Raw genomic sequence first — 20,483 nt, 5'->3', positions numbered from 1 at the left:
GAGGAATGTGGGATCTATGCAATGCTAAAGGTTTCAAAGCAGGGATCTTGAGATTTGCTCAGACCCGAAGATCCTGCTATTTTTTATTCAGAAAAAAACACCTTTGCTGGCATTGGTGTGCTCTTCCTCTGGTGTGGCAGCTGGTCTTCATTGCAATGTTTTTCTGCAAGCAAGCAGAACATTGGCTAGATCCACCTTGAAGTCTAGATATTCCATAACCTCTCTCTTTCTGTCGCTATGATACATTTACGCTTGCATTTAAAAAAAATAAATAAATAATTAACCCGCGGGTTTTAAACGTTCGGAAATAAAATGCAACACATAGAGACCACTGAAAAATAATAATACAGAAAAAAAAAAGCTGTTTCCGCCCGGTTTCGAACCGGGGACCTTTCGCGTGTGAGGCGAACGTGATAACCACTACACTACGGAAACTTCACGGAAGACAGCGCTCAAGCACTGAGCACAGCAAGTGCTACAGGTCGATGGTGATGTACGTGTTAGTTCATTTTCTAAGTACAGGCGTATCATCACTTCAATAGTCTATATTTTTCAATGGGAAGCCATATGTCTGTGTTTATCCCATATAGTTGTAATAGCGTTAATTTGCCGTTCAACTTTCAAATAGTTGAGTTTTAGATAAAACATACTGACTGAAAACAGAACGATGCAGAATAGGCAGTGTAGTGGTTATCACGGGCGCTTAACATACATACTTCCGACTTTTAAGAATGTGTTTGTTAACATTTATGTATTTAGCTTTTTCTATTTACAGAACTGGCCCTTTCGTCATAGTCACGCCCCCTTAGTGACTCTCCACGGTCAGTTTTTTATGTTTCTATTTTTTTTTTTTTTTTTTTTTACGAAACACTTTTTTTTCAGTGAGGACAAGAGTATTCTTGCACAAACTGTTTTAGCAATAGAAATCGTCTATAAAAATGATATTCTGAAATGTACAAAAGCACAGGTCAAATAATAAATAGTTAAACTCAACGAATAATACTGTAAATATGGTACATCGGGTAAGGATTACGTATATAGGTATAGATAAAAAAGCGAATATATACCATATCTGGTAAATAATTGTCAACTACATTTTGTGCGTAAAATATTTAAGGAAAGTTTTAAAAAAAATAAAATAAAAAAAAATCTCCCCGTCGGGGAATTGAACCCGGGTCTCCCGCGTGACAGGCGGGGATACTGACCACTATACTAACGAGGAATGCGTGAAAAGCGACCGTTCTGTACTCACAGGAAGACTGCACTGGCCCCCCCTGTCGAGAATTGTTTAGCTAAACCGCACTAAACCATTTCCCATTCATTCTTTATGGTAGTGCTAAACCACTACGGATGTAATACTGCTGCCGCCGCAACATGATTTTGGCGCTGTTGTGCAGGTCTGTGCCTAAACTTAATGTATTGAGTTGTGCAGATCTACCAAGAGAAGGCACTAAAGAGCATGAAGCGTTTTATCTGCTTCGGCTCAGTGAATTTTGCGAACCAAATGATTCGGAGGCTTCACTTCCCTTCCCACCATCTTGCACGAATGGTTGAGTGATTGGATGAAAGTGGGGTACAATCGGTTCTACTATACATAAACAACTAAAACACCCACTTCCTTAGTTTGAGCAAAAAGGCTGCAGTCTGTAACGGAGGTTACTGTGAATAGCACGCCCATTTTGCGAACCAACAATACATACCACAGTTCTATTATTTTACAACACAAGGAAGCCCCGCCGAAACAGGACATCAAAAAATTAGTTAAAACTCATAAATGTTCCTCTCCACGGAAATCTTTAGTAAAATACTCTTTTATTGAGATTTTACATTTTTTTACATTTACACCCATTCGTTTTTTCATTCATTTTACATTTCTTTTAAAGATGACATTCATGCATACAGACATACATTTTGTTTTAAAAGCATTTAAAACACATTTAAAAACACCAAGACAATTGTGCTTTGTACATGGTTAAAACAGACACAGATTAAAATCAACATGAAAAAAACCTGTGCTGTTTTAAAAGTGACTGGAAAAAAAGAACCATCTATAAAAAACCAGTGCTTGTGAGGGCCGGGGAGTGCTCTCTAAGAGTTCAAAAGTGAACATAAAACTATATTACTAAAACAGGGACAGGGGAAAAGGGACAGTGTGTGGAACAGTGAGTTAAAATTCTAAAATTTTAAAACACTTAAAATGTAACTTTTAATAGTTTACATTAAAAATCTTAAAGATACATAAAACAAAACAAAACAAAATCAAATAAAACATTCAACATAAATCAAATAAAAGTCCATAAAACTGAAACAAAAAGACTACATAAAACCAGGGCACCGTTGAAAAACGGTCATGCCAGCTAAAAAGGGCGGAATGCTGGCATGACAAAATAAATAAAAGGCTTAGCGGTGCCCCGTAGTCCCGCTCCTAGGAGCTAGCGGTTCCAGTTTTTTCCTTTATTCCATCTTCACGTCCTGAAGTCCGGCGATCCTCCACTCCGCGCAGGCCTTGTCCTTCCCGAGGGTCCGGATGTCCAGAATTACAAAGTCCTTGATAAGAGTTTGTGCCCTTCTGGTCGTGGTGATAGTGTCTAGCTCCTGCTTGTGATAGACACAGACGTTACGGCCTTCCCACAGGATCTGCTTGACAACATTGATGACACGCCAAACGCACTTAGCTGTGCTGGTAGTGATTCCTCCCGCAGGCCCATAGAGCACAGTCTCAGCGGTCATCTTGGCCGTGTCAGCAAACCTGTTTAGGAAGACAGAGACAGAGAGCCAGACACTGCCAGCCACATCACACTCCCAGAAGATATGGGCTGGTGTTTCTCTCTTGCGGCACTTTGCATAGGGGCATGTTTCTACTTGGGCTAGTCCCCTCCTGAACATGAACGCTCGAGTGGGGAGTGCACTGTGGACGGTGTTCCATGCTATATCCTTCTGGACATTACTGAGGCAGCTGTGAGACACATTCTCCCAGATTTTTTGGCTTTGGGTGAGGGAGAAAGTAGCTACTTTTTCAATTTCCTGGGAACCGGCAAGATATTTAGTTACAGCCTTGTATTCCCAGGAGGCCAATTTTGCTTTATCTAAGCCCAATTTATATATAGTGTCCCTTAAGGTTCTATAATACAATGGGGGGTCCCAGGAGTACGGCACGGTGTTATCAATAGTGCAGAGGCCCAAGGCCCTGAGACAGGTCGCAAAATAGAAACTATTCATGTAACATACCTTCCTGTCCAGGGCCTGGATGTTCTTGATAGTTTGCGTGAGCCCCTGCACTCGGGTGAGCTGCACAACGTCCGGGACCCCCTTACCTCCCTTCTTGTCGGCTTTACTCAGGGTGGCTCGCTTTACCCTCTCCATCTTGCTGCCCCAGATAAAGCGGTGGATAATGCGGTCCACCACTTTTTTGGTGGTCCTGTCTGGGGGAAAGATTTTTCCTACATAAGAGAGGATGGGGAACAGTATAGACTTGGTTATTAATACTCTACCCGTCATTGTTAAGGATCTTGTGCTCCATCCGCCAATCTTTTTACGGACCTGGTTAATGGCCGCCGTCCAGCTCTGGGCCCCCGAGCTATTGTTCTCGAAAATGAGGCCCAGAATCTTGATTTTGTCCTTTTTGACAGGGTACATGTCCGACAGTTCCCTATCTACCTGCCAATTTTTAGACACGTAGACTTCGCTCTTGGACTTATTAATCACTGCCCCGGTCGCCGTGCAGTACTTCTCAAGGATATTACTAATCCGAGGTACCGACGATGTGTTGGTGCAAATGAGTGACACATCGTCCATATATGCTGTTGTTTTGACCTGGACCCCGTTGGATCCAGGCAGCTGGAAACCAGTTATATTGGTATCCCTACGAATTGCCTGCAGGAGGGGTTCAATGCACACGACATATAGCAGTGGGGATAGTGGGCAACCCTGTCTGACCCCTGACTGGATAGATATTTTACCAGTCAGGTGCCTGTTCACCAAGACTCGGGTACTAATGTTTGTATATATGGTTTTAACCCACTCCCTAAGTCCAGGAGCGAATTTCATCTGGTCCATCACTTTGTACATATATTCATGGCTTACCCTATCGAACGCCTTCTCCTGGTCAAGGTTGAACAGGCAGAGGGGATGGTTCCGTTCTCTAGAATAAGCCAGAATGTCCCTTGTTAACATTAAAATATCCGTGATGGACCTCCCTGGGACGCCACAAGCCTGGTCAGGGCCAATGACCAAAGGGAGGTGTACTTGTAGCCGGAGCATCAGAGCTTTGGCTAGTATCTTGTAATCCACGCAAAGGAGGCTGATTGGGCGCCAATTCCGTAGATCTTTAACTTCCCCTTTCTTATGAAGGAGAGTAATTACACTCTCCCGCATAGAAGGGCCCAACCGCTTCTCCCTGTAGACCGCTCTGTAGACCTCCGCTAAATGGACTTTTAGCGTGTCCCAAAAAAGATGGTAATACTCACCCGGGATGCCATCTGGACCTGGCGTCTTACCGGTGTTCATGGTCTTAACCGCCTGGGTGAGCTCCTCCAGCGTGAGTTCTGGGTCCTTCTCCTCCTCCTCGTCGTCCCGCACTGAGTCAGGCTCCAACTGGCTCAGGAACCACTCTATCAGGGTGTCATCTGTAGCTTTGATGTTATACAGGTCCCTATAGAAGTTCTCTACCACTTTTTTCACTCCCTCACTATCCTCTACTATCCTCCCCCTGCTGTCGAGCATGGAGGACATCAAGTGCCGCTTCTCCCTCGTTTTCTGGAAGAAGAAGCGAGTACACTTTTCGTCTTCCTCCATTTTTTGCACTTTTGCATTGTGCATGACCTTTCGTTGTTCCTCCCTACAAAGCACTGAAAGATCTAGCTTGGTCTGGGCTATCTCGTCGCTTACAGGGAACCCCCGAAGCTGAAGCAGGCTCAGACGCTGGAGGGCAGCATTCAGGTATTTATATTTGGCCCTCCTTTCTTTTGCTTTCCTCTTGCCTGCTGCTATGAAATAACCCTTAGTTCTCATTTTGACCATCTCCCACCACTCTATAGGGGAGTTGAATAGGTCACGCAAAGTGGTCCACTCAACAAGCCTGCTCTTATAGGCTGCAGCTATGGAGGGGTCATCGAGTAAGGAGGTGTTTAATTTCCAGACCCCTGACCCCATCTGGGAGGTCTGAGGGACCTGCAATGTTACCTGCAGGAGCCTATGGTCGGAGAAATCTTTAGTAAAAGGCGAAAGATTTATGCGATCTGAAGAGAAACCAGAGTATATTAACATTTGTTAGTGCAGTAAGCAACCTACTCATATTGCTATTGTAACAAGGGACGGTTAGTTTTTTTAGATTTTTTTTTTATTTATTTATTTTTTTAAAGTTTTTTTTAAAACGAGCATTTTAACATCTACGTCTTGAGAAAAACAACCAAAACAGTATACAAGTACTGTATGCTGACATTTATATTTAAATATGATATTTTAAAAGCATACATTACATAAGAGGAAATTAGATTCTGGCAACGTGCATTATGGGTATGCAAATGTGATTCATCCCTGCTAGCGCGGTTTCCACCCAACAGTATTGCTCAACCCAAGGTATTCGTTTTCCAAGTTACCAAAATACGTTTTACTATCAGATCGCTGTATTTTATGGAGTATGGAGGACTATCCATGGCAAAATTAAAAATAAATACATAGAGAAATAAATAAATAAATAAATAAATGTTGAAATATTGATTTATTGCAACATTTATTTGTTCATGCATTTATTTATTTATTTATTTGTTCATTCATTTATTTATGTATTTATTTATTTATTTATTCATTCATTCTATGCATTTATTTATTTATTTATTTATTTATTTATTTATTTATTTATTTATTCATTCATTCATTCATTCATCTATTCATCTATTTATTTATTCATTCAGTGGGCGGTATCAAGTACACTATTGGCTGTAGGAAGTTTGTTTCTCCCTGCTCCAGGGAACACAATCGATGCCGATGTGGGCTCGCTAGATCACTGTGTGTTGGAAGGCCGTGTATTATTGTGAGCATTTTGTTTTCAGCGCCAGTTGCATTTAGCTAGTAGTTTAATTGTTTTGCTGAGCATTCTCCTTCAATTTGTTCTTAACCGTATTGTGTCTGTTTTAAGTGGGTTAGATTCACAATTTCTGCATGCTATAGTGGTATAGTAATATTTTATAGTTTATATTTTTGTCCCTTTTTGTTTTCAAGGATTTTTCGCCCCATACAGAGGATCGTCTTCAAAAAGACGAACGTTCCCACTCCAGCGCCGTGTTGGTGTTATTACACTCACAACTTCTGCTGTCTAAAACGGAAAACCATTTCCACGGTGCCGACTAGACAGCAGAAAAAGACGAATTGAATGTAGCAGGACTGGGGGAGAAAAGAATCTCCTTTCAAGGTACGTTTATGCAAATATTCTGTCAAAATGAAACGGTTTATTTAATAGTACATATACTGAACATCACAAGAAACGTATCAGTATTATTACACATTTAATTCGGAAAAAAAACGAGGTATATACATGATGGACATTGACAAAATGTCTACTGCTCAGCAACGGTGGCCACACGCTAGTACTTGCCTGTGAATTTCACAGTACCCTGTCCCCTCATAACTACATACAGTACAATGTCAATTGTTAATCAGCACATTACAATCTTACTGCACCTGCTGTAAAACAGAATTTGTCATTCTAGAGAATGTTATCTAAAAAGTTTCTTTCGATGCTCAGTATATATCACGACTCTAAAATCAGATACAAATAAACCTAATGAGACGGTCTATAATAACAAATAACGCGATGTAGAGTTCAATGCAATGTAACCTGTACCTTCGATATTTTAGACTTTTTATTAAACCACTGCTCAATGCTACTGAAATGTCATCAACCACTATTAGTATCATAAAGCTCCCAAAATCCTTTTAGATGCCACTCAAAGTAAATGTCTGGAATTTAGTTTTGGATTGTTTTGCAGTTAGTGATCCATTCAGCTTTGTGTTGATGCTATACAAAAATAAAACCAATAAAAAACCTATGCCGCTTTAGTAGCAGCAAAATACAAGGTTGTGTATCAGTGTGTAAGATGTTCGCTAGATTCACATTTATTACATTTGTGTTCTTTTTTATGTCAAGGTTGTGACAGCAGCTGTGAAGGATTCAGAAGCCAGTTATTCAAATCTTATCCCAAACTGAGTGAAGGTGGTGGATTTGAACAAATGAAGATTTCAGGATCTACGAGAAGCCGGATCTAGGCTGTTATTCCTTGCCCTAATGAGGGGTACTCAGCAAAATATTTAAGGGACCCAGAAACCCAAATTGTCTGCTGCAATTCATTTTGTAGGTTCCTGGACTGTCCTTATCCACTGGGCCCCTGATGAAGTGCCTCTTTTGTGAGAGACTTTTCTTTCTCAGAAATAGTCACAGTGACAGCTGTAGCAGCAGGTATAGAGTTTTTGTTAATGTAATTGGTCAATGTTAAATACAGTACATTAACTATTTTGAAAGGTTTACTTGCAGTAAAATGAAGACATTTGCATGTAGTGGGTTTCAGGAAATGTTTATGCTAATGTTGTCTTACAAATTTTTTTTCTCAGTGAAGAAGACAAAAGCATTATACTGCAATTGGCATTAAGCTGGGATCTTCCAGGGGTGACAGAAGAAAATCGGCATTGGCTAATGGACAAACTCCTCCTTCACGCTGTAAGTAGGTTTGTTTCGTGCATATCCATGTTCGGTTTACTCATTGTACTGGTTAGTTGTGTAATTAATTGATAACCTACAGCAGGGGTGGCCAAATCCAGTCATGGAGAGCCCCTATCCAGCAAATGTGTTCAATAAAAGGGAAACTCTTGTGATTGAGGTCTGAAGAGGGAATTTTTAGTTGAAACAATCACTAAAGGACTTCATTTAACAAATTCACCTGCTTAATTCAGCACATTGAAATTCTGACACACTATACACCTCCCAGGTGTGTTACATTTTATTACATGTTGTTCCCTAATTAAGTTTTGAATGCCTGTGGCGTGTGTTACTGTTTCAGTGTTTTGATAATGTGATTTACTAGTTATATTTCTAATTCTGAAGTTTATATATTTTTTGGTGTTTTGGTCTACAATATAAAACCCAGCTTGTATAGAGCTTTGAGATGAAGCTTGGTATTGAGCCATTTCAATATTGGAATTGAACAAAAATGGCCAATAAGGTTCAGCAAGAGATCCCCTGCCGTTCATTCATTTATCTATTCATTCTTTTTTTCCTCAAGATGATCCTTGAAAGAATCACCTGGCCCACACTGAATGTGGAGGAAGATGATGATGAGGATGACTGTTCTCTTGAGACTAAATGCCGTATCACAGGTGTAAGAAAGAGCGGTGTCGCCTTTAAGAAATGGCGACGCCATTTGAAAGACTACGCAACCCAGGAACCTTAGCACTAATGGGCAAGGCGGGGTTTCTGGGTATAAAGGGAAGTGGAGCAGGACAGCAGGGGGTGATTTTGGGGAGCACCGCCAGTTTGTCCTGCTGAATAGTTCCCAGAAGGTTGAGAGTGCATTACGTAGTATTGTAAGGTAAAGTGAACGTTTGGTTTCTTTTTTGAACAAGAGTTGTGTTTTGTTTATACCGTGAGCGTTTTCCTCTTGGTGAGGTAGTCTTTTGTTTTGACAAAGTTTAATTTATTTTATGAAACGTTGGTAGATAAACGCTGCCTCTCGGTAGTTAATTTAAAACAGTTCCGCAGTTTTCGTGACGATTGGGAACCGTCACAACTGCCGTCTATTTGTGTATGTGTGTTTGACTCGGGACTCGGAGGGAAAGCGCGTATTCATGCGCTGCAGGAACAGCGGGCTGTAACAGAGAGAACTGAGGCAGCAGTCTGGTTTTCTGGACGTGCTTTATTGTGACACACATGAACAACAGTACCCACAGGTGGTGTGGACAGTATGGATATTGTGCTTGAACTCGGAGACACTCCCGTGTTTCCGTGAACGACTGGGACGTCAGCTGCAGGGGTCCTTCCCCACAGCCTGGATACAATTCTTTATCAACAGAGCCCTTCTTCTGGGAGGGCCCATTCCATACTTGCTTACGCTTACCTGTGTTACAGCAAGACTCCAGCAGAGGGAGTCTGCGCTATCCTTGCCTGTGTTGCAGAGATACTCCAGCAGAGGGTATCTTCTTTGTTCTTACCTGTGTTGCAGAGATACTCCAGCAGAGGGTGTCTTCTTTGTCCTTACCTGTGTTGCAGAGATACTCCAGCAGAGGGTGTCTTCTTTGTTCTTACCTGTGTTGCAGCAAGACTCCAGCAGAGGGAGTCTGCGCTATCCTTACCTGTGTTGCAGAGACACTCCAGCAGAGGGTGTCTTCTTTGTTCTTACCTGTGTTGCAGCAAGATTCCAGCAGAGGGAGTCTGCGCTATCCTTACCTGTGTTGCAGAGAGACTCCAGCAGAGGGAGTCTGTTCCACCCTTACCAGTGTTGCAGAAATACTCCAGCAGGGGGAAGCCACTTCTGACTTGGAATACAAAGCTACCCCGGCAGGGAAAGCCTACATTGAACTTACCAGCGTACAGGACTACTCCAGCGGAGGGAGGTGGCCTGTACGTAACTGTGGACTGACCCACCTGGGTCGAAGGATCCTTCCTGACACTTACCAGGCTCCTCAGCTAGAGTTTCCTGCTAAGTTCATCCCAGTGGACTCAATTCCACGGGGAAAGGACTTGCACAGGCCTCGGCCTGTAGAACTCGGTATTCTGAAATAGTTAGAGAGGGGCAAAGAAGTGAGCCAGTTAGTGACCCGTACAGGGCAATAATCTATACAAAGAAAGTGTTGACTTGTTTAAATATTGTAAATAAAAGTTAGTTGCCTGAACGTTCTTCGTGTCTGTGCCAGTCGGTGGAAGCAGTAATAGAGTATCACGCAGGGGTACTCTAACGGTTTGTTACACTGGCTTCTTCAGGACATTCATGGAAACGGTATAATTTAATCTATTAATCATCGCCATGTATAATTTTATTTTAACCATCCAACTCATTCTTACCTTATATGAGAAGGGACAACTTCTTATTCTTCATCACTCAAAACAGCATTGGCCACCACTTCATATGTAATATAATAAAAAAGAGGCCGTGGAGAGGGGGGGGCGTGACTATGACTAAACGGGCAGTTCTGTAAATAGAAAAAGCTAAATACATAAATGTTAAACTCATTCTTAAAAGTCAGGAGTATGTATGTTATGTGTGTTAGGCGCCCGTGATAACCACTACACTACCTATTCTGCGTCGTTCTGTTTTCAGTCAGTATGTTTTATCTAAAACTCAACTATTTGAAAGTTGAACAGCAAATTAACGCTATTACAACTATATGGGATAAACAGACATATGGCTTCCCATTGAAAAATATAGACTATTGAAGTGATGATACGCCTGTACTTAGAAAATGAACTAAACACATGCATCACCATCGACCTGTAGCACTTGCTGTGCTCAGTGCTTGAGCGCTGTCTTCCGTGAAGTTTCCGTAGTGTAGTGGTTATCACGTTCGCCTCACGCAAAAAGTCCCCGGGCGGAAACAGCTTTTTTTCTGTATTATTATTTTTCAGTGGTCTCTATGTGTTGCATTTTATTTCCGAATGTTTAAAACCCGTGGGGTAATTATTTATTTATTTTTTTAAATGCAAGCGTAAATGTATCATAGCGATAGCAGCACTTCTTGTAACTTTTTGTTACGACCAATGCATTCATTCTGAGTCGAGTCTGACTGATTTCTAAGTTTGTGTTGTGTAGGCAGTGCCACCTGGAACACTATTTGTGATTTTACTAGAAAATGTGCTCAACCGGACTAATATTAATTATAGCAATCATAAGGCATGCCCTGACTTTTATTTATTTTTTTTAGCACAGGAATAACTAGGCTCTCAAATTTTAAGAAAACAAATTATAATAAAAAAATAAATCTTCACAGAATCCGTACCTTCCAGTTACTATCATGTTCCTTGGCCATGGTGGTGGTACTGTAGGCAGGACTCGGTGCTGGACTTCAGTCACGTCCTGGTCAGCATAGAGGGGGTCCCCTGCACTGCGCTGGAGGACACTGGGTCGAGTGTTACACTCATATGGGCCGATGTCTACCAGCAAGACCCCGACACAGCACCACCACATTGGTGCTTTAACAGTGATTAGAAAAACAAAATGGTTATTTTTCATTGCAATGTCTAAACAGCGCCTTTCCCACTGGATAGTGGATGCTATTAAATTAGCGTATGAATCTGCAGGCCTTCCTCCACCAGGGCAGTTGAAGGCGCATTCTACCAGGGGTATGGCGACATCCTGGGCCCTCTTTCGAGGGGTGCCGGTGTCTGATATTTGCGCGGCAGCCAGTTGGGCTACGCCGCATACTTTCATGAGGTTTTACAGGCTAAATGTGCTGGAATCCTCTGCTCCGTCATTTGGAGCATCTGTGTTGCACTCTATGACGCCTCAGGTTGCGGACGTCTAGAGTAGGTACAATATGGTGTGACTATTCCACCTTGGGACAGGTGTCATTGCGAGCATAGACGCTGAGGCGCAGCTCCGCATATGTGTAGATGTACTGCCTACGCAGTTGCGTTATGACGTAAGTCTGTCCTACTGCCGAGAATCCTCCCTCGCGACGGCTTGGGTACACTGTTCCCATACCTTGATGGTTATTTTCGACTTGAAAGGGAACGATAGGTTGCGGATGCAACCCCGGTTCCCTGAAAGAGAAAATAACCATCAAGCCGCGAGGTCGCTCTGGAGGCCTTCACGGCCTGAAGGGCAAAAGAGGAAGTGACTCTCCGCGCGCTGCGTATAGTAAGCTCCCAAGGGGGCGGGCTTACACGGCAGCTTGCGCGGAGGCCTATCGGCAGCTTTGACATAAAGCTCAGCCAATCCCTACTGCCTGACGGCAATGTCCAATACCTTGATGGTTATTTTCTCTTTCAGGGAACCGGGGTTGCATCCGCAACCTATCGTTTTCAACGACGGTAGATTATTGAATCTTGAAGTCTTTTGGTTTATTTCGAAATACAATCATCTGAAGGTAAAAATGTTATTACAGTATTATTTTAATTCTCACTAGTACGGTACCTATAGTCACCAATAATTAAAAAATGCCAATAATATATGTTCGTATTACAAATGTCAGCTGTAGAAATGCGCGGATAGTAAACTAAATATTTTGTAATATTATCAATAAAAATACACGATTGACATTTTTACAATCGGTGTCAGTTCTGAGTGTTAAAAAATGTAATATTTACAACAGCTAGAAACTTGTTTGAGAGACTGTTTTATCTAAAGCGCAATTATATTTAATACAGTTGTCCGTTATAATGGTACTGTAATACTTGTATCCGGGACAACAGAAAATGCACGTATCGCAAACTGCAATATACAGTACATTATCTGTATGTATTCAAATTTCAATGTATTTGAAATTCATGGTTTCTGAAATTCATTAAAGGTGTCCTTAGTGTAGTGGTGATCACGTTTGCCTAACACGTGGAAGGTCCCTTGTTCACAAACATCCCACCTTTCTCAGCCTAGGACCAGGGAGCGTTTTCAAGGCCTCGTTAGCGCAGTAGGTAGCGCGTCAGTCTCATAATCTGAAGGTCGTGAGTTCGATCCTCACACGGGGCAGCACTTTTATTATTGGTTAGTTATTTAAAAATAAATACCAAAAATGTGAAATGCTGTCAGAACGTTGTTCATGGTCGTAAATACTTAGATGTCCTTATTGTTTTAAAACTGAGTATCAACAAAGCATCTGGACAAATGTGGAACTGCTGCCATTTGTATGTGAGCACAGGAACAGACATTAACATATACGCGCTTATACTATAAAACGTATCGGGGCTATATTATATATTAAAGTCTTGTTCTTTCATTTATGCAATAAATTAAATAAAAAAATGCTTTGCAGAACGAGTTCAATATAATGTACTCCCTTCACTCAAGCAAGGTGCTAGTAAGATACTATATGAATAGGGGAGGTTGACACGATGTGTTTCCGTAGTGTAGTGGTTATCACGTTCGCCTAACACGCGAAAGGTCCCCGGTTCGAGACCGGGCGGAAACATTAATTTTTGTAATTTATTTTAAAATAACAACCCATTACAAATATATTTATTTTTTATACGTCTTAGATTATACGGCACGTATCGCAAATTGCACAGTACAGTACAATTCTTATTGTCTATTTGTAGGTGATTGTGGTTGATAAGTGGGTTCCATGTCTTTCCGGCGCCTCCTTAAGACTCGCCTCTTCAAACAGCACCTGTAGAACTCCTCTGTATCCTGGGACACTATCACCCTTCATGTAAATGTGCTTTATTTTGCTCTTATCTGCCCCCTATTTTACTGCATTTAATCCTGTACTTCAGAATACTGTAATCTGCCAAGTGTTTAACCTGTAGTACTTTGTATTTAATCACATCCTGATGTAACTATCACTATTTAATCATATCCTGATTAACTATCACTATTATCTGCTGTATTATTGAATTGTGGTTTGTCACACTTGTACTTTGCTTGAACAAAAGTTATTGTATTCTTGCTCTTATTGTATTACTTGTATTGTAACACTTGAAATGTATTTGCTTACGATTGTAAGTCAACCTGGATAATGGCGTCTGCTAAGAAATAAATAATAATAATAATAATAATAATAATAATAATAATAATAATAATAATAATAATAATAATAATAATAATAATAATAATAATAATAATAATAATAATAATAATAATGTCTTACTAAATGTTTCTGTAGTGTAGTGGTTATCACGTTCGCTTCACACGCGAAAAGTTCCCGGTTGGAAACACGTGTGTATTTTTATTATTATTATTATTTTTTTAATCAGTTATATTTATTAGACGTGGCAGCATTTTTGTAACAGCATGGCTGATGGTTGCATTTATTTGAGTGCTGTACAAATAATGCACTGTATATTGCAGTTTGCGATATATGCAATATGATCTAAGAAGTATAAAAAAAATGTATTTGTAACGGATTGTTATTTTAAATAAATAAAAAAAAAATAATGTTACCAACCGGGGACCTTTTGTGTGTTAGGCGAACGTGATAACCACTACACTACGGAAGGACGTCTTGTGACACGGTCCACTATTCATACAGTAGCTTACTAACATATATAGTTTTTATTTAACACCATAAATAATACAAGCCCTTAATATATAATATAGCCCTGATACGTTTTATAGTGTAAGCGCGTACATGTTAATGTCCATTCCTGTGCTCACATACAAATTGTAGCAGTTCTACATTTGTCCAGATGCTTTGTTGATACCCAGTTTTAAAATAATAAGGACATCTAAGTATTTACGACCATGAACAACGTTTTGACAGTTTTTAAGGCAACCCCAGCCTTAAACGATTTTGGTATTTATGTTTAAATAACTCCTACCCAAGAATAAAAGTGCTGCCCCGTGTGAGGATCGAACTCACGACCTTCAGATTATGAGACTGACGCGCTACCTACTGCGCTAACGAGGCCTTGAAAATGTGTTCCGTTCCAGGATTGAGGAATGTGGGATCTATGCAATGCTAAAGGTTTCAAAGCAGGGATCTTGAGATTTGCTCAGACCCGAAGATCCTGCTATTTTTTATTCAGAAAAAAACACCTTTGCTGGCATTGGTGTGCTCTTCCTCTGGTGTGGCAGCTGGTCTTCATTGCAATGTTTTTCTGCAAGCAAGCAGAACATTGGCTAGATCCACCTTGAAGTCTAGATATTCCATAACCTCTCTCTTTCTGTCGCTATGATACATTTACGCTTGCATTTAAAAAAAATAAATAAATAATTAACCCGCGGGTTTTAAACGTTCGGAAATAAAATGCAACACATAGAGACCACTGAAAAATAATAATACAGAAAAAAAAAAGCTGTTTCCGCCCGGTTTCGAACCGGGGACCTTTCGCGTGTGCGGCGAACGTGATAACCACTACACTACGGAAACTTCACGGAAGACAGTGCTCAAGCACTGAGCACAGCAAGTGCTACAGGTCGATGGTGATGTACGTGTTAGTTCATTTTCTAAGTACAGGCGTATCATCACTTCAATAGTCTATATTTTTCAATGGGAAGCCATATGTCTGTGTTTATCCCATATAGTTGTAATAGCGTTAATTTGCCGTTCAACTTTCAAATAGTTGAGTTTTAGATAAAACATACTGACTGAAAACAGAACGATGCAGAATAGGCAGTGTAGTGGTTATCACGGGCGCTTAACATACATACTTCCGACTTTTAAGAATGTGTTTGTTAACATTTATGTATTTAGCTTTTTCTATTTACAGAACTGGCCCTTTCGTCATAGTCACGCCCCCTTAGTGACTCTCCACGGTCAGTTTTTTATGTTTCTATTTTTTTTTTTTTTTTTTTTTACGAAACACTTTTTTTTCAGTGAGGACAAGAGTATTCTTGCACAAACTGTTTTAGCAATAGAAATCGTCTATAAAAATGATATTCTGAAATGTACAAAAGCACAGGTCAAATAATAAATAGTTAAACTCAACGAATAATACTGTAAATATGGTACATCGGGTAAGGATTACGTATATAGGTATAGATAAAAAAGCGAATATATACCATATCTGGTAAATAATTGTCAACTACATTTTGTGCGTAAAATATTTAAGGAAAGTTTTAAAAAAAATAAAATAAAAAAAAATCTCCCCGTCGGGGAATTGAACCCGGGTCTCCCGCGTGACAGGCGGGGATACTGACCACTATACTAACGAGGAATGCGTGAAAAGCAACCGTTCTGTACTCACAGGAAGACTGCACTGGCCCCCCCTGTCGAGAATTGTTTAGCTAAACCGCACTAAACCATTTCCCATTCATTCTTTATGGTAGTGCTAAACCACTACGGATGTAATACTGCTGCCGCCGCAACATGATTTTGGCGCTGTTGTGCAGGTCTGTGCCTAAACTTAATGTATTGAGTTGTGCAGATCTACCAAGAGAAGGCACTAAAGAGCATGAAGCGTTTTATCTGCTTCGGCTCAGTGAATTTTGCGAACCAAATGATTCGGAGGCTTCACTTCCCTTCCCACCATCTTGCACGAATGGTTGAGTGATTGGATGAAAGTGGGGTACAATCGGTTCTACTATACATAAACAACTAAAACACCCACTTCCTTAGTTTGAGCAAAAAGGCTGCAGTCTGTAACGGAGGTTACTGTGAATAGCACGCCCATTTTGCGAACCAACAATACATACCACAGTTCTATTATTTTACAACACAAGGAAGCCCCGCCGAAACAGGACATCAAAAAATTAGTTAAAACTCATAAATGTTCCTCTCCACGGAAATCTTTAGTAAAATACTCTTTTATTGAGATTTTACATTTTTTTTACATTTACACCCATTCGTTTTTTCATTCATTTTACATTTCTTTTAAAGATGACATTCATGCATACAGACATACATTTTGTTTTAAAAGCATTTAAAACACATTTAAAAACACCAAGACAATTGTGCTTTGTACATGGTTAAAACAGACACAGATTAAAATCAACATGAAAAAAACCTGTGCTGTTTTAAAAGTGACTGGAAAAAAAGAACCATCTATAAAAAACCAGTGCTTGTGAGGGCCGGGGAGTGCTCTCTAAAAGTTCAAAAGTGAACATAAAACTATATTACTAAAACAGGGACAGGGGAAAAGGGACAGTGTGTGGAACAGTGAGTTAAAATTCTAAAATTTTAAAACACTTAAAATGTAACTTTTAATAGTTTACATTAAAAATCTTAAAGATACATAAAACAAAACAAAACAAAATCAAATAAAACATTCAACATAAATCAAATAAAAGTCCATAAAACTGAAACAAAAAGACTACATAAAACCAGGGCACCGTTCAAAAACGGTCATGCCAGCTAAAAAGGGCGGAATGCTGGCATGACAAAATAAATAAAAGGCTTAGCGGTGCCCCGTAGTCCCGCTCCTAGGAGCTAGCGGTTCCAGTTTTTTCCTTTATTCCATCTTCACGTCCTGAAGTCCGGCGATCCTCCACTCCGCGCAGGCCTTGTCCTTCCCGAGGGTCCGGATGTCCAGAATTACAAAGTCCTTGATAAGAGTTTGTGCCCTTCTGGTCGTGGTGATAGTGTCTAGCTCCTGCTTGTGATAGACACAGACGTTACGGCCTTCCCACAGGATCTGCTTGACAACATTGATGACACGCCAAACGCACTTAGCTGTGCTGGTATCGATTCCTCCCGCCGGCCCATAGAGCACAGTCTCAGCGGTCATCTTGGCCGTGTCAGCAAACCTGTTTAGGAAGACAGAGACAGAGAGCCAGACACTGCCAGCCACATCACACTCCCAGAAGATATGGGCTGGTGTTTCTCTCTTGCGGCACTTTGCATAGGGGCATGTTTCTACTTGGGCTAGTCCCCTCCTGAACATGAACGCTCGAGTGGGGAGTGCACTGTGGACGGTGTTCCATGCTATATCCTTCTGGACATTACTGAGGCAGCTGTGAGACACATTCTCCCAGATTTTTTGGCTTTGGGTGAGGGAGAAAGTAGCTACTTTTTCAATTTCCTGGGAACCGGCAAGATATTTAGTTACAGCCTTGTATTCCCAGGAGGCCAATTTTGCTTTATCTAAGCCCAATTTATATATAGTGTCCCTTAAGGTTCTATAATACAATGGGGGGTCCCAGGAGTACGGCACGGTGTTATCAATAGTGCAGAGGCCCAAGGCCCTGAGACAGGTGGCAAAATAGAAACGATTCATGTAACATACCTTCCTGTCCAGGGCCTGGATGTTCTTGATAGTTTGCGTGAGCCCCTGCACTCGGGTGAGCTGCACAACGTCCGGGACCCCCTTACCTCCCTTCTTGTCGGCTTTACTCAGAGTGGCTCGCTTTACCCTCTCCATCTTGCTGCCCCAGATAAAGCGGTGGATAATGCGGTCCACCACTTTTTTGGTGGTCCTGTCTGGGGGAAAGATTTTTCCTACATAAGAGAGGATGGGGAACAGTATAGACTTGGTTATTAATACTCTACCCGTCATTGTTAAGGATCTTGTGCTCCATCCGCCAATCTTTTTACGGACCTGGTTAATGGCCGCCGTCCAGCTCTGGGCCCCCGAGCTATTGTTCTCGAAAATGAGGCCCAGAATCTTGATTTTGTCCTTTTTGACAGGGTACATGTCCGACAGTTCCCTATCTACCTGCCAATTTTTAGACACGTAGACTTCGCTCTTGGACTTATTAATCACTGCCCCGGTCGCCGTGCAGTACTTCTCAAGGATATTACTAATCCGAGGTACCGACGATGTGTTGGTGCAAATGAGTGACACATCGTCCATATATGCTGTTGTTTTGACCTGGACCCCGTTGGATCCAGGCAGCTGGAAACCAGTTATATTGGTATCCCTACGAATTGCCTGCAGGAGGGGTTCAATGCACACGACATATAGCAGTGGGGATAGTGGGCAACCCTGTCTGACCCCTGACTGGATAGATATTTTACCAGTCAGGTGCCTGTTCACCAAGACTCGGGTACTAATGTTTGTATATATGGTTTTAACCCACTCCCTAAGTCCAGGAGCGAATTTCATCTGGTCCATCACTTTGTACATATATTCATGGCTTACCCTATCGAACGCCTTCTCCTGGTCAAGGTTGAACAGGCAGAGGGGATGGTTCCGTTCTCTAGAATAAGCCAGAATGTCCCTTGTTAACATTAAAATATCCGTGATGGACCTCCCTGGGACGCCACAAGCCTGGTCGGGGCCAATGACCAAAGGGAGGTGTACTTGTAGCCGGAGCATCAGAGCTTTGGCTAGTATCTTGTAATCCACGCAAAGGAGGCTGATTGGGCGCCAATTCCGTAGATCTTTAACTTCCCCTTTCTTATGAAGGAGAGTAATTACACTCTCCCGCATAGAAGGGCCCAACCGCTTCTCCCTGTAGACCGCTCTGTAGACCTCCGCTAAATGGACTTTTAGCGTGTCCCAAAAAAGATGGTAATACTCACCCGGGATGCCATCTGGACCTGGCGTCTTACCGGTGTTCATGGTCTTAACCGCCTGGGTGAGCTCCTCCAGCGTGAGTTCTGGGTCCTTCTCCTCCTCCTCCTCGTCCCGCACTGAGTCAGGCTCCAACTGGCTCAGGAACCACTCTATCAGGGTGTCATCTGTAGCTTTGATGTTATACAGGTCCCTATAGAAGTTCTCTACCACTTTTTTCACTCCCTCACTATCCTCTACTATCCTCCCCCTGCTGTCGAGCATGGAGGACATCAAGTGCCGCTTCTCCCTCGTTTTCTGGAAGAAGAAGCGAGTACACTTTTCGTCTTCCTCCATTTTTTGCACTTTTGCATTGTGCATGACCTTTCGTTGTTCCTCCCTACAAAGCACTGAAAGATCTAGCTTGGTCTGGGCTATCTCGTCGCTTACAGGGAACCCCCGAAGCTGAAGCAGGCTCAGACGCTGGAGGGCAGCATTCAGGTGTTTATATTTGGCCCTCCTTTCTTTTGCTTTCCTCTTGCCTGCTGCTATGAAATAACCCTTAGTTCTCATTTTGACCATCTCCCACCACTCTATAGGGGAGTTGAATAGGTCACGCAAAGTGGTCCACTCAACAAGCCTGCTCTTATAGGCTGCAGCTATGGAGGGGTCATCGAGTAAGGAGGTGTTTAATTTCCAGACCCCTGACCCCATCTGGGAGGTCTGAGGGACCTGCAATGTTACCTGCAGGAGCCTATGGTCAGAGAAGAAGACGGCCTGGGTGTCTACTGCCGTCTTCGTAAGGGAGCTGGTATGCAGGACGAGATCTATACGGGAGAAGGAGGTCCCAGATGAGCTCACCCAGGTAAAGGGAGGCACCAGGTCCTTACCTGCATCACACAGGGAGAAATCAGATATTACGGAGGACAAAACTCTACTAGAGCGGTCGTTGCGTGGCCTGCTCCGGTCTACGTCCCTCAGAGCACAATTGAAGTCACCTGACACGATGACGGGTACGTTCCCCAGCAGGAGTGGACGCAGCTGTGGAAAAAATTGAACTCTTTCGTTTTGGTTAGTGGGTGCGTAGACATTGACCAGTCTGAGGGGAGTGTTGTTGTATGTCACATCCACGCTCAGAATTCTACCAGGTTCTACCTCCCTGCTGCTGCGGGAGGTAATAAATGGGTTTTTAAACAGGATACCTACTCCGTCGGCTCTGGCTATGTTGGAGCCCGACCAGAAGGAGTCCCCCAGGGTCCAACTCTCCTTCAGGTCCCTATAATCAGGGCTCGACGAAATACCACACTCCTGCAGAAAGATGAGATCTGCTTTCAAGTTAGCTAGATAGTTTAGTACATCAAATCTTTTTTGTGTCTCCCTGATGCTCCTGACATTAACAGACACACATATCAGGGCCATCAGGGTAGCTAACAAGAAAAGGAGTCGCTGCGTCCACCCCATAGCGACTATGATT

The 20,483-nt window shown here is 42.0% G+C and overlaps 1 long non-coding RNA gene and 7 other non-coding genes across 9 annotated transcripts; 3 read left to right on the top strand and 5 right to left on the bottom strand.

Moving 5' to 3' along the window:
* Positions 1–362: 362 nt before the first annotated feature.
* On the bottom strand, positions 363–435 carry trnav-cac (transfer RNA valine (anticodon CAC)). Its single transcript has one exon. It is a non-coding gene; the product is annotated as a tRNA-Val (tRNA).
* A 715-nt stretch (positions 436–1,150) lies between these two features.
* trnad-guc (transfer RNA aspartic acid (anticodon GUC)) lies at positions 1,151–1,222 on the bottom strand. Its single transcript has one exon. It is a non-coding gene; the product is annotated as a tRNA-Asp (tRNA).
* A 4,723-nt stretch (positions 1,223–5,945) lies between these two features.
* LOC131699429 (uncharacterized) lies at positions 5,946–9,879 on the top strand. Of its 2 annotated transcripts, XR_009308133.1 has the most exons (5): positions 5,946–6,031; positions 6,220–6,409; positions 7,145–7,453; positions 7,606–7,711; positions 8,274–9,879. It is a non-coding gene; the product is annotated as an uncharacterized LOC131699429 (long non-coding RNA). The 2 variants fall into 2 exon arrangements; XR_009308132.1 differs by having other exon boundaries at positions 5,974–6,409.
* Positions 9,880–12,595: 2,716 nt separating this feature from the next.
* trnam-cau (transfer RNA methionine (anticodon CAU)) lies at positions 12,596–12,668 on the top strand. Its single transcript has one exon. It is a non-coding gene; the product is annotated as a tRNA-Met (tRNA).
* A 366-nt stretch (positions 12,669–13,034) lies between these two features.
* trnav-aac (transfer RNA valine (anticodon AAC)) lies at positions 13,035–13,107 on the top strand. Its single transcript has one exon. It is a non-coding gene; the product is annotated as a tRNA-Val (tRNA).
* A 1,364-nt stretch (positions 13,108–14,471) lies between these two features.
* On the bottom strand, positions 14,472–14,544 carry trnam-cau (transfer RNA methionine (anticodon CAU)). The gene has a single exon. It is a non-coding gene; the product is annotated as a tRNA-Met (tRNA).
* A 389-nt stretch (positions 14,545–14,933) lies between these two features.
* Positions 14,934–15,006, bottom strand: trnav-cac (transfer RNA valine (anticodon CAC)). The gene has a single exon. It is a non-coding gene; the product is annotated as a tRNA-Val (tRNA).
* A 715-nt stretch (positions 15,007–15,721) lies between these two features.
* Positions 15,722–15,793, bottom strand: trnad-guc (transfer RNA aspartic acid (anticodon GUC)). Its single transcript has one exon. It is a non-coding gene; the product is annotated as a tRNA-Asp (tRNA).
* Between the last annotated feature and the right edge of the window lie 4,690 nt (positions 15,794–20,483).

This window comes from Acipenser ruthenus, chromosome 22 (genome assembly GCF_902713425.1).
Source record: "Acipenser ruthenus chromosome 22, fAciRut3.2 maternal haplotype, whole genome shotgun sequence".
Taxonomy (NCBI): domain Eukaryota; kingdom Metazoa; phylum Chordata; class Actinopteri; order Acipenseriformes; family Acipenseridae; genus Acipenser; species Acipenser ruthenus.
Note: the sequence above shows the minus strand (reverse complement) of the source record. Positions and strands in the feature narration are given on the sequence as shown.